The sequence below is a fragment of the Populus euphratica genome, unplaced genomic scaffold, assembly GCF_000495115.2.
Source record: "Populus euphratica unplaced genomic scaffold, PopEup_1.0 scaffold186.1, whole genome shotgun sequence".
Lineage (NCBI taxonomy): Eukaryota > Viridiplantae > Streptophyta > Magnoliopsida > Malpighiales > Salicaceae > Populus > Populus euphratica.
Window position 1 is genome coordinate 55,799 of NW_011499992.1, and position 15,205 is coordinate 71,003.

A 15,205-nucleotide genomic window follows, 5' to 3' on the forward strand; every position below is an offset into this window, starting at 1 on the left:
AAATAATAAAAAGAGAAAAATATAAAAATATAAAAAAAATTAATTTTTTTTACATGGGCCGGACCCTGCCCAGATCAGTGGGTTGGGCCGGACCCGACCCAAAACCAAATGGGTCGGTCCCGTGTACAGTAACCCCCCCTCATTTGCTGCAGAACGTGAATTAATGCACATTCTGCATGCAAATGCCGACGGTGGCTAAGCAAAGGAAAAGGAGACAGGGCAGTCAGAGGTTACCTGGGATTGGCGTCGAGGCGGTGCTGCTGGCGGCGGAGACACGGTGGCCGGCGTTTTGCTGTGTTTTTCCTCTCTTTCTCTCCTCGGTTTTTTTACACTTTTTTGCTTCTTCTTCTCTGTTTTGTTCTCTCTCTTCTCTTCTCGGGTTTGGTCTCCTTCTCTCCTTCTTTTTCTCCCTCTCTTTTCCTTCTCTCTTTTTTTTTTTTTTCCTTTTGCTTCTGCCTCCCCTGCTTTTATAGGCAAAAACAGGGGAGGGGACGTGGCTGGGGGGGCCACTATGCTGCCGCTCCTCCACTGTTCTTCCAGCACATGGAAAGTGGGTTATGTCGGCGTCTTTTTGAAGGTGAAATGTCGGTAAAAAGATCGACAAAAACAGAGGAGAAAAACACATTTTCTTCCCCTATTCTCTGCGTGTCCAGGGGAAGAAGATGATGGTGCCGTTCAAAACGGCACCGTTTTGAGTTTTCTCATTTTTTTTTTGTCACAGTGCATGAAACGACGTTGTTTTTTCAAAACCCGTCGTTTCATTTAAATGAGAATTGACGCCAAAACGCGTCAGATTTAAAATCAGGCCTTCAATTTGGGCGTGTTTTACAATTTGATCCTTGGTTTCAAATTTCTTCAATTAAGTCCCTAATTGGCCATCAAACTTCAATATTTATGCAATTAAGCCCCTGATTTGACCAAATTAACTCTCAAAAATTATATTTTTGACCCTAGAACTTTAATTTCTTCTAATAAAAGCCCAAATTAACTCACAAATCAAATTTTCTTGCAATCAAAACCTCCATAAATTCAATTAAACCTTTATTAAAATTTAATTGAATCCATAAACATCTTATTTTGGAATTTTCTTCCTAAAATTGAATTTTCTTTGTCAATAGGGCTCTCATCAGTCAACAAAATACTGCCAAATTTTAATCTTTGTAATTGTAACCTCCTTAACCAATTTTTTTTTTTTTTACCATTTTCTGAGCATTCTGACATCCCCTTTTTTTTAGTGTTATTATTTTTAAATTTAGTTATTTTATTTTATATTTTTAATATATTTTTTTTATTTTTTCTTTTTCTATATATTGTTTTTTGCGCGGGGACCCAAAAATGGGTTACAACAAGCGTTAAAATAGAAAAATACTTTGCAAATTCCATAAAGCAAGGTAGTCATCATTCAACTTCCATTAATCTATCTAGATAAACAAACTCTCATTAAATTTATATATCTACTCAATATCTTTTAACAAGATATTAATAAATCTTTCTTTTGTACTCAATATATTAACACATAATTATAGAGCTTTTCATGGAAGAAAATAAAATTTTTGTTCTAATGTTTAAGGTTAACTTCCTTAGGTTAGGATTATTATTTTTGTCTTTTTTTTTTAATTTTTTTAAATATATATACATATAACTTAAAACATCATGCATCTTTAACTCATGTAACGAGCTTTCGACTAATGACTCCCAGACTAGTTGGTCTTAGGGCATTAGGTGTTGAGACACCCCTATGAGCTTAGTAATTCGGGTCGCATATACTGATATGTAGATAGTGCAATGTTTGATTCCCTTAAGCTTTTCTCCTCAACCCATGTAGCGAGTGTTGGGCCAATAACTCTCAAGTCAGTTGACTTTAGGGTATTAGGTGTTAAAGCACCCCTTAGGGCTTAATTGCTTAGGTTAGGGAGGCTACGAAACCAAACTTATTTACATTTTTATTATCATTATTTTTTTTTGCTTTTTTTTGTTTTTGTTTTGTTTTTGTTTTTTTAATTATATATTATCCATTTTCCTTAGTTGTTACCTTTAACAAAAAAAACATAAATAATGTAATAATTCATTGTGCAACCCACAATCATATGTTAAAGTGTGCGTGTGTAAATTAAGGTTTAAGAATACATGTTAAATGAGTACATGAGCGGAATTAAGTAATAGTAATTCGAGAGTTTGTAAACCTAAATATTTCAAGAAGTATTATGATAGACCTTATTAAGAATGTTTACTAAGATACGTCTCAAGAGTCATAAGAAGATCTCCTTTACTCTGTCATCATAGTAACAACAATTTTGCATATGCTTTATGAAATAGAAAACACATTTAGTTTTTTTTTTTTAGCTATTACCCTCTCCCCCCAACCAAAACGAGACATTGTCCTCAATGTTCTAAGGTAGAAAGATAGAGTATAGAAGATATTACCTGAAATAACGAACACTAACAAATCTGAAACACACTGAAACAAATATAAGAAACAACAAAACACAATAATAAAACCAAAAAACACAAAGATTCACAAATGAAGGCTCAAATCTAATTTAAGCTTTTTACAGCTTTTCTTAGATGACCAATTTATGCGACTTATGGAGGGATCAATTACATGAATGAAAGATTGTAGTTGGTCAATCAATTGTTTAGCAGTAGCAGCAGAGATTATAATTTGTCGTGTAGAAGATGTTAGAAATTCATGTTCCACAATATGATCAAGAAAAGACAACAACTTATCATAATAACCATTAACATTTAACAAACCTATGAGTTTATGGTGAATGTGCAGTTGGACCCAAGAGAAAATATGAAAGATCTCTTCCAAAGTGCCTAGACCATCTAGTAAGGCAATGAAGGTATCAACATAGTTAAACATTGCATTCATTCAAGTAGACATTGTGGAGACCTGAAGTTCCTCTCCAATTGTTTTTCCAATGATGTCTCCTTGTGCTAAAGCTTCAGGGACAACCCTCAAAACTTGACTACCTCCTAAAAAAATACAACTATTGACACACCTTCCATTAACCCAAGACTGCCTCCTTAAAATGCAGCTATTAACACACCTCCCATTAACCCAAGACTGCCTCCCCCATACACTAAATGAATCTTTCTCTCAGCTAGCACCTGTCCAAGATGATTTGTTGATTCTAAAAACTCCTTTTCTTTTCCAGGACTGAATCCACCGAAAACATAAATACTTTTTATTTGATGACTTGAGGAACTTGCCATTTCTACACACTTTTATATTTGATAAATGTATGGGTTAAGTGGAAATGAAGGGAAAAAAGAGAGGATTTTATAGATGAGAAATTAAAAGGGCAATCATATCACCTATATGTAGGTCAGCTGGAGTCTCACTCTCTCCCTCTTTCTCTTTATTTATTTATCTATTTTTGAAAAAGCATGTGTATGTACAGGTAGTTGTGATTGTGGCTCACATCTTTCCTTGGTTTTACATCCAAGAACGGTTTAAACGCCCTTTATGGGTCGGGGATAGGCTTCCCATCCAGTTTTCTTAAAAACTGGCAAACATGGTCTTTTTTAGTAAGATTCCCAAGACTAAATCGAGCATAGTTATTTTCAACTGAAAAATTGTCAAAATAAACTTTTAAACAATGTCCATTTACCTTTAAAACATTGTCATTCTTTAGATTCTCGATATCACAAGCCCCATATGGATATATATGTTTCACAATAAAAGGACCGCTCTATCTTGATCTTAGTTTTTCAAGAAATAAATGTAGTCGAGAATTATAAAGCAAGACTTTTTAACCAACATTAAATGTTTTTCTCAGAATATTGTTGTCATGAAACTCTTTGATTCTTGCTTTATGAATTCTTGAATTTTCATATGCATCATTTTTTATTTCCTCAAGCTCATTTATTTGTAATTTTTATAGTTGACTAACATTATCCAGATTTGAATTGAAAGCTTTAATAGCCTAATAAACTTTATGTTCAAGTTCCACAGGCAAGTGACAGGGTTTTCCATAGACTAGTCTATAAGGTGACATACCTGATGATGTTTTATAAACAGCTCAATAAGCCCAAAGTGCATTATTAAGTCTTAAAGACCAATCTTTCCTATTAGGGTTCATTGTTTTCTCCAAAATATGTTTGATCTTCCTATTAGCAAGCTCTACTCGCCCACTTGTTTGAGGGTGATAAGGGGTGGCAACTTTGCGTGTGATTTCATATTTCTTTATTAAAGACTTAAATGGCTTGTTGCAGAAATATGTGCCACCATCACTTATTATGGCTCAAGGGACTCCAAATCGACTCAAAATATTTTCTTTCAAAAACTTTATCACTATTTTGTGATCATTGTTTCAACTTGGAATTACCTCTATCCATTTTGAAACATAATCTACTACGACTAATATGTACAAGAAACCAAATGATAGAGGGAATGGACCCATGAAATCTATACCCCAGCAGTCAAAGATCTCAATGACAAGAATAGGATTTAAAGGCATCATGTGACGTTTTGAAATTGATCCCAACTTATGACAATTTTCACAAGACTTGCAGAATGCATGTGAGTCTTTGAACATGGTGGGCCAATAAAATCCACTTTGTAAGATTTTTGCAGTTGTCTTTCATGATGAGAAATGACCCCCACATGCCTCAAAATGACAAAATTTAATGACACTACTTACCTCATTGTTAGGAATGCATCTTTGAAATATTTGATCATGACAATATTTGAATAAATAAGGGTCATCCCGATAAAAGTTCGTCACTTCATTCAAGAACTTTTTTTTAACTTAGGTACTCCAATGAGCTGGCAATTATCCTGAAACAAGAAAATTGATAGTATTAGCAAACCAAGGCATTGTAGAGACAAAAAGTAAAAATTCATCAGGAAAGTAGTCATCGATTGGTGTGATGTCAATTTTCGAATATGTTGTCAATCTTGACAAGTGATCTCCAACAACATTTTCGCTGGCTTTCTTATCTTTGATTATGATATCACATTCTTAAAGTAACAAAATCCACCGCACCAATCTAGCCTTAAAATCTTTCTTAGAAAGAAGATATTTCAATGCTACATGATCACTAAAAACAACAACAGGTGAGCCAACAAGATAAGACCTGAATTTTTCACATGCAAATACTACTGCAAGTAATTCTTTTTCAGTGGTGGTATAATTCATTTAAGCACTATTTAAAATTTTACTTGCATAGTAAATCACACAAGGTTTCTTATCTTTTCTTTATCCCAAAACAGCACCTACGGCATAATCACTAACATCACACATTATTTCAAAAGGTAATGACCAATCGGGAGGTTGAATGACAGGAGCAAAAGTAAACAAGTTTTTAAGTTTAACAAAGGCTTTTTCACAATGTTTAGTCCATTTAAAAATAGTATCTTTTGTTAGAAGGTTACTTAAAGGCTTAGATATTACACTAAAATCTTTGATGAGCCTTTTATAAAAACCAGTATGTCCTAGGAATGATCTAACATCTTTAATAGATTTTGGTGTTGGCAAGTTTGTAATTAACTTGATTTTAGATTTGTCAACCTCAATTCCTTTTGATGAAACAATATGACCAAGTACAATGCCGTTTGTTACCATAAAGTGACATTTTTCCCAATTCAGTACAAGATTCTTCTCTTCACACCTGCTTAAAACCTTTTATAAGTTAGTCAAAGAATCATCAAATGAATCGCCAAAAACAGAAAAATCATCCATAAAAATCTCAAGAAAATGTTCAACCATATCACTAAATATACTAAGCATGCATCTTTGAAACGTAGCTGGTGCATTACATAATCCAAAAGGCATCCTTCACTATGCAAAAGTACCAAACGGATATGTGAAAGTAGTCTTTTCTTGATCTTCCAATGCAATTTCAATTTGGTTGTATCCTAAATAGCCATTTAGGAAACAATAAAATTCATGACCTGCAACTCTTTCTAGGATTTGATCCATGAAAGGTAAAGGAAAATGATCTTTTCTAGTCATTGAATTAAGTTTTCTATAGTCAATGCACATGCGCCAACCAGTAACAATCCTAGTGGAAATTAACTCATTGTTCTCATTTGTTATCATAGTGACTCCAGATTTCTTGGGTACAACTTGGGTAGGACTTATCCATTTGCTGTAAGAAATAGGATAAATGATTTCATTATCTAGAAGTTTAATGACTTCATTTTTCACTACTTCTTTCATATTAGGATTGAGCCTTAGTTGCATTTCCCTAAAGGGTTTAGCATTTTCCTCTAAATAAATTCTATGTATACAAATCAAAGGACTAATTCCTTTTATGTCAGCTATGGTCCATCCTAATGCATTTTTGTGCATTTTCAGAGTTTGTAATAACTTACCTTCTTGATGTGCATTAAGTTTGGAAGAGATTATTATCAGAAAAGTTTCATTTTCTCCCAAAAATGAGTATTTAAGATTAAATGGCAACGACTTCAAATTAGGTTTGGGTGGTTGAACACTTGAAGGTATGGACTTAATTGATCGTGGTGGCAATTCCTCAATTTCACTAGAAGTGGTTGGAAATTGATCATGAATTAATTTTTCAGTAAAGTCCATGATTAGTACTTAAAAGTGCATTTTTACCATGGTTTTATATCATCATTTTGCACTTAAAGTATCAATAACTCCTTAACTAAAGCATGTTTTATAATAATATATCTAATAATATAAGATAACTTTAATTTATGGCAAATGTTCATTTTAAATGCAGGCCTATCACATAAATGAAAGGATTGATTGATGACTTTAAGAACTTAAATTGCAAGGGCAAAAAGATGACCAAAATTAGAAAAGAGATGTCGGTGCAATCAAAACCGGAACACTGTTCAATAATTGGGTCATATCTGGAGCTATAGATCTCAGATTTAGGTCTACTTTATATGGATGGAAAGGTAAGACATAGGCCTACAACTTTCATATGGAGCCCAAGATCTAAAAAGGTCATTTTCAAGTCCAAATTGTAGCAACAACAAAGAAGCCCGAATCTGTCTTCCAGCCCGAGCACTGTTCGGTATTTTGGCCATATCTGGAGTTCTAGAAGTCCAAATGAGCTGAAGTTTTTACACAAGAAAGCTGAGACAATTGCCTACAACTTTCATGTTTGCAACTGGCTCCAATTTTGACGTTATCAATGACGTTTTGGGCAGACAAAAGAAGATAAGGATTGTCACCAAGTCAAAAGTTGGTCACCCACTTATCAATTAGTCATCAAATCAATAGTTCCCAATTTTGGCCTATAAAAGGAGGCATTTGCCATGCATTTAGGCATCTTGGTTTCCAGATCAAGATCATGCTCTTCCTTTCTCTCTTTGTATTTTTTATGCTTTGTTTTCATTAATATTAAGTTTATGCCTTTCATTTCCTTTCCTTTACTTAGTTAACTTTTATGTTCTTATTTTGTTTATCTATTTTGCTTTCTTTCATTATGTCTAGCTAAGTTAATTATGTCAAGGTGAAAAGGTTACACTAATGGTGTAAGAATAAGTATAATGTAAACTTAATATGGACTTTAATGTTTGATACTAACATGTTTTATATTTGTTATCTTGTTCACTCTTTAATACTTTGCTTGTTAAATGACTAATCTTGATTTATGTTGTATAACACTTGGTACAACAAATGCTTGGCACTTTCATAGCCCATAATGTATGGTATAACCGACACCTGAGCTATGAAAGGAACTTGATTTATTGTTAACATAAGTTATAATCATGAATGCTTGACGAGATTTACAAGTATTAGCATTAATTGAATAAGATGACTAATGTAATCATGTTAACAATATATAATCTGATTGGAACCTCCTTTGTGTGTGGTTTCCAATTCAATAATAAGAGTTTATACTATACTTGTTTGATATACCATTAGTGGAACCTCTAACCTTGACATTTGTTATTATCATTGTTTAATCGTTACATTAATATTCCATCTCAAAGTTCTCATCTTCTTCTTCTTCTTCTCCTTCTTTTTCTTTATTATTATTATTATTATTATTATTATTATTATTATTATTAGTACTACTACTACTACTACTACTACTACTACTACTACTACTACTACTACTACTACTACTACTACTACTACTACTACTACTACTACTACTACTACTACTACTACTACTACTACTACTACTACTACTACTACTTCCTAAAATAACAGGAAATGAATTACATACTTCAACAGGTTGTGTGTCTAATACAATAAAATCCACAGGATAAATGAATTTATCGACTTGTACTAACACATCTTCAACTATTCCTCTAGGCACTTTTATAGATCTATCGGTAAGTAAAAGAGTTATACAATTTGGTTTTAACTCACCTAGATTGAGACTCTGAAAAACTGAATATGGAAGTAAATTCACACTAGCTCTAAGATCAAGTAAGGCTCTTTCAATTTTATGTTCTCCAATAAAACAAGAAATTATAGGATAACCAGAGTCTTTATATTTCAAAGCATTATTGTTCTGAAGAATAGCACTTACTTGTTCGGCTAAAAAGGCTTTCTTTTTCACATTCAGTTTCCTTTTCACAGTGCATAGATCTTTCAAAAATTTAGCATAGGAAGGAACTTGTTTAATAGCATCCAGCAAAGGTATATTGATTCTTACCTGTTTGAAAGTTTCAAAGATTTCAGAATTGTGATTGATTTTCCTTTGTTTGGTCATGGCATGAGGAAATGGAAGTGTTGGCGGAGAATCGGTCATTTCTTTATAAATTTCAGATTCAACCTCTTCCTTACCCTCAGAGATTGACTCATCATCTTTCTCACAAGGTTCAAGAGTAGGTTTTTCAATAACCTTACCACTGCGAAGAGTAGTGATTGATTTGACTTGATCCATTTATTGGCTTCCGGAACTACTTGCATTTGTATTGTATTGCCCCTTGGGATTTTGTTGTGGTTGAGATGGAAACTTACCTTTCTTTTAAAAACTGAGAGTAGATGTCAATTTTGCAAGAGTATCTTTGAAATCTGTCATGTTTTGAGAAAGTTGAGTATTAATTGTCTCTTGCTTTTCAATGAATGCATGCAATGTTTCCTCAAGATTTCTTCTAAGAGGTGGAGCATAAGGATGTACATATCCATGAGAATTTTGGAAATTATGGTGTGCTTGAAATGGTGGTTGTGAAGTTTGTGCATTGTTGTTATCACTCTTCCAATTGAAATTTGGGTGATTTCTCCAACCAGGGTTATATGTTTAGAAGTATGGGTTGTGGTTGGCCCTTTGGAAACTGTTTAAAGCATGAGCTTGTTCATGGAGACATTCCTTAAAAGAAGGCAAGGTTGGACAGTTATTGGTTGAGTGTTCATTTCTTTCACATATTTGACACATAATATTTTCAACAGATTTTAATTTTCCACTCTTTTTCAATTCAAGTGCCTCGACTTTTCTAGCTAAAGATGCAAACTTGGCTTAGAGGTCATGATCTTCCCTAAGGTTGTACATACCTCCACTAAATGTATAAGGTTGAGTTTTACTCGGTGCCTCATAAGTACCCGTGGTGTCCTAATTTTGTGCATTTTCAGCTAACAAGTCTAAGTACTTCATTGCTTCATCAGGGTCTTTATCTTCAAAAGTTCCATTGCACATCAATTCAACTATTTGCTTATCTCTAGGTGTTAACCCTTCATGAAAATGTGAAACCATTCTCCATGTTTCAAAACCATGATGAGGGCAAGTATTAAGTAAGTCTCGATACCTATCCCAATATTGGTAAAATGTTTCTTCTGGTTTTTGAGTGAAAGTGGTGATTTGTCTTTTGAAAGAGTTTGTTCTGTGAGATGGGAAAAACTTCTTTAAAAATTGATGTTGCATTTCATCCCAAGCACGGATGGATCCTGGTCTCAAATTTTATAGCCATGTTTTAGCTTTATCTTTTAATGAAAAAAGAAAAAAGCTTTAATCTGATGGTGTTCATGCTACAATTTAAATTATTATATGTGTTACAAACCTCCTCAAATTCTCTTAAATGCAATGGATTTTCCAATTCTAAGCCATGAAAAGAAGGTAAAAGTTGAATAATGTCTGGCTTAAAATTAAAATGAGATGCATCAGGAGGAAAAACTATGCATGATGGTGCACTTGTTCTTGTGGGATTCATGTGGTCTCTAAGTGTTTTAACACGGTTATTCTTATTATTCTTATTATGAAGTGATTGATTATCTTCTTCAGCCATATTTTCTGAAAATGATGAGGATACCCTAGAAAGTCTACCACTTGATGTACGTGACCACACTCTCATACACGTGTAGGAATAAAATGAAAAGAAAGAAGAAAACAAAAGAAGAAGAAACAGGAGACAAAGAAACAAAGTTATATATAGAAAAAAGAGAAAATAAAATAAATACTATAATTTGTACAAGAACTTACCTCCCCGGCAACGCCGCCAAAAACTTGACACGATGAAAAGATTGATGTCTTCTCCCAAGTGTAGGAGTGTCGAAGTAATAATTAACCCGGCAAGACCGGGGTCGAACCACAAGGAGGTTAATTATACAAATTATAAACAACAACAACAGTAACAACAATAATAATAATAGCAATAATAATAATAATATTAGTAGTAGTAGTAGTAGTAGTAGTAGTAGTAATATCAATAATAATAATAATAATAATAATAATAATAAAGAAAAAAAAGGAGAAGAAGAAGAAGATGATGAGAACTTTGAGATGAAATGTTAACGTAAGGATTAAACAATGATAATAACAAATGTCAAGGTTAGAGGTTCCACTAATGGTATGTCAAACAAGTATAGCATAAACTCTGATTATTCAATTGGAAACCACACATAAAGGAGGCTCCAATCAGATTATAGATTGTTAACATGATTACATTAGGCATCTTATTCGATGAATGCTAATACTTGTAAATCTCGTCAAGTATTTTTATGATTATAACTCATGTTAACAACAAATCAAGTTCCTTTCATAGCTTAGGTGTCGGTTATACCCTACAATAAGGGCTATAAAAGTGCCAAGCATCTGTTGTACCAAGTGTTATACAACATAACTCAAGATTAGTCATTTAACAAGCAAAGTATTAAAGAGTGAACAAGATAACAAATACAAAACATGTTAGTATCAAACATTATAATCCATATTAAGTTTACATTATACTTATTCTTATACCATTAGTGTAACCTTTTCACCTTGCTATAATAAACTTAGCTAAACATAATAAAAGAAAGAAAATAAATAAACAAAATAAGAACATAAATAAGATAAGAGATAACTAAGTAAAAAAAAGGAAATGAAAAGCATAAACTTGATATTAATGAAAGCAAAGCATAAGCAATACAAAAAATACAAAGAGAGAAAGCAAGAGCATGATCTTGATATGGAAACTAAGATGTCTAAATGCATGACAAATGCCTCCTTTTATAGGCCAAAATTGGAAACTATTGATTTGATGACTAATTAATGAATAGGTGGCCAACTCTTGACTTGGTGACAATCCTTATCTTCTCTTGTCTGTCCAAAACGTCATTGATAACATCAAAATTGGAGCCACTCAACAACATGAAAGTTTTAGTAAATTGTCTAAGCTTTCTTGTGTAAAAAATTCAAGTCATTTGGACTTCTAGAACTCTAGATATGGGCCAAATACTGAACAGTGCTCGGGGTGAAAGACATATTCGGTCTTCTTTGTTGTTGCTATAATTTGGACTTGAAAATGGCCTTTTTAGATTTTGGGCTCCATATGAAAGTTGTAGGCCTATATCTTACCTTTTCATCCATATAAAGTAACCTAAATCTGAGATCTATAGCTCCAGATATGACCCAATTACCAAATAGTATTCCGGTTTGGATTGCACCGACATCTCTTTTCTAAGTTTAGCCATCTCTTTGTCCTTTCAATTTCAGTTCTTAAATTCATCAATCAATCCTTTCATTTATGTGATAGGCCTGCATTTAAAATTAACATTTACCATAAATTAAAGGTATCTTATATTATTAGATATATTATTATAAAATATGTTTTAGTTAAGGACTTATTGATACTTCAAGTGCAAAATTATGATATAAAACCTTGATAAAAATACACTTTTAAGTATTAATCAAGGACTAAAAGGAAAAAAACAATATAGCAAAATCAACGAAAGCTAAAAACAACACAACATTGCTATAAAAGCACAAGAAACAAAAATAAAAAGAAACAAGAAAGAACAAACAACAAAAAGGAAAGTCTTCGCAAAGATATCAATAATTATAGTAGTAGAGAGATTTGAAAGGAGCATCTAAATCGAATCCCTAAGTCATTAAAGACCTGTAGAGCAAAAGTTGATCCAAACGAAAGGGAAATAACAACTTAAAAAAAAAAAAAAGCCAACCCCCATATTTGCCAATAAAAATGATCTAAAGACCTAAAAAACAATAGGAAAGACATCATCAAAAAACAATAAAAAATTTGTATATTAAGAATGACAAACCAAGAAGCTATGACAAAGAACAAACATAGTAGCTAACAAATAAATAAATAACTACGCATAGCTCAAACTAATTTAACAAACAAGAAAGAAAAATAACTTTCTCCAAAAGAGACTTTATATTAGCTTTCATGAAAGAGACTAGAATGAAAGGAGGTGCCCCAACCTGAGAACGCCCAAACATGGCAGGGTTAGAGGCAACAAATAGACATAAAATACAAAAACAATCATTCAGGTAAAAAAAACAAGTAAGGCATATAACAAAAATAAAAAGTATTGGTGAAAATTATCTAGTTTTAAATATTGGTTCTCGAATATCATACATGTAGCGAAAATAATAAAATAAAATTATTCAAGAGTTATTAAACAAATCTAGAGTTGTTTAGAAATCTATTACCTGAAGATTTGATTTTCTCTATCTTCGAATAATTTTTTAAAAGTTGGGTTATCACAAATCACAAGCCATCCAATTATCCAGCCTCTAACGATAATTCATACGAACCACTAAATTCCTATTTAGAAGATAGTGATTGTTATGCCTAAAATGCTACTTCTTTATTTATTTTATGACTTATATAATTTTTAATGTCTAATAAACAACCTCATTAAAAATAAGAGGTATAACTTTATATTTACAGGGAATCCTAAAATAGTAAAATAATTCTTTCTTAGTTTTTTTGGTAATCACACTTATATAATATAAAAATATGACACTTGAAAAAAATTTTAATAAAAATTGAATTACAAAATCTATGACACACAAATTATGCAAAACACAAATTTAATGAATGCATTTGCTAATTAAATAAGATCTATTTCTCTTAACTATATATATAATAGAAAATATGTCAAAACAATTTGTCTATTATATGTAAATAGAAAATAAAATTATTATAAAAAAGATTGTCTATTAAATATATAACCAAATACATTTATATAAAAGTAGAAGAATAATTAAATCAATTTAAGATTATAATTTCCTCCACACACACATATATATAAATCAATATATAAAAGAAATTCAACTTACACTTTTATTTATAAAGTAAGAAATTGAAGAACTAGATTATGTGTTGTCCTAATATGCTTGTAGTTTTCAGGTTTATTCAATTATTTATTGTAATGACCTAATAATTCACATCATTTAAAATACATCCTGCAATCATATTCATGTAAACTAGGTTTTTTTTTTTTGAAATTTCAATAAAGTTTCCCTTTATATAGGCTTTACCAAAAATAAAATCAAGTATTTGTTCATTATCACAAAAATGGTCTGAGACTCAAAATTCATCATATTTATTAATTTACATACACATAAATAATGTTTGGATACAAAATAAGATCTTCACATCACATATATTAATTATAAACTTACCAAAATAAGATCTTCATTTTTATAATCCATATAATATTTTTTACTTCAATACAATAATAACTTTGTTTACATAATATGCATTATTCTTTACAAAAGTCTACCTAATGAAAAATTAGGAGAAATGAAAATGTAGTATCAAGATATTAAAGATGGACATAAGATAACACCTGGAATTTTAATGTTTGTGTTAATGTTTATAATTATCTATTACCGTAAATATTTCCTTAATTGAATTTAGAAACAAACATCATTTTTATGATTCATCTTGAACTATAGGTAAAACTACAGATGTTATATAATACTTCAAACCTTTCATTTTCTATGATGAAAATTTATTATCCCTTTAATTTAATTATATGAATTATATCATTCTCTTGATATATAAATTTGAACTTATTACCTGTATAACCATTTACCCTATTTAATAACCTAACTTGTCTTTCCCAAAACATTTCTGAATTTATATCAATTCGATCATTGCATCTTTATAACTTGATCTTCATCATTGTAATTGATGTGTTTTTCACTTATTAATCTCCACCATTGCAGGAAACTTTTTAATGTAATAGTCATCGCTATTATGACAAATTTATTATCACATTATAGTCCCCATTATTGAAGTTGACTTATTACTACATTATAGTCTTCGTCATTGCAGCCAACTTACTTAATGTAATAGTTCAACCATTGAAACTGACTTATTTATACATTTAGTCCTTGCCATTACGATCGACTTATTTAATGAAATAGTCCTTATCATTGCAGTCGACTTCTTTAATGTAGCAGTCTCCACCATTACAACCAACTTATTATCATAATATACTTATATATTTACATTTTTGCTTATTGATGTATAAAATAGTTATATAAATTATCTTTCAATAACAAGTATAAGATTAAGAGCACACATTTAGTGCTCTTTTAATATGTATCATTTCTCCTATAAAAACCCTATTAAACCCTAACTTAAATAGCCTATAAAGAGAGAAACACTGTCATGAATATTACATCCCAGCCAAAACTACAGCATTCATGAAAAGTCTAACCAAAACACCATAAATGTACCTCAAACCAAAAAAAACTTCAACTACTAAAACACCATCCAAACAACCATTTTCCATACCAAAAAATTTCATTTTCAAGTCACCTCAAGTCAACCCTCAAATCATCACAAAATAGTCCTTATAAGCAGTAACAATAGCAACCAAGTGTGAAGAAAAAAAAAAAAGAATAAGCATTAAACTTCAATATAGCAAAGCTCCCTCTAAAGAAATCCATTTATGTCATTACTAGTGGAGAATTTAAGAGAGGATGTAGTATTTTCAAGCCTTGTAAAATTCTCTCGTACCAATAGCAACATTAAAACACAACAATAAAGAGAAAAGACAAATATGTGTTGAAAACAAGAGTAGATGTT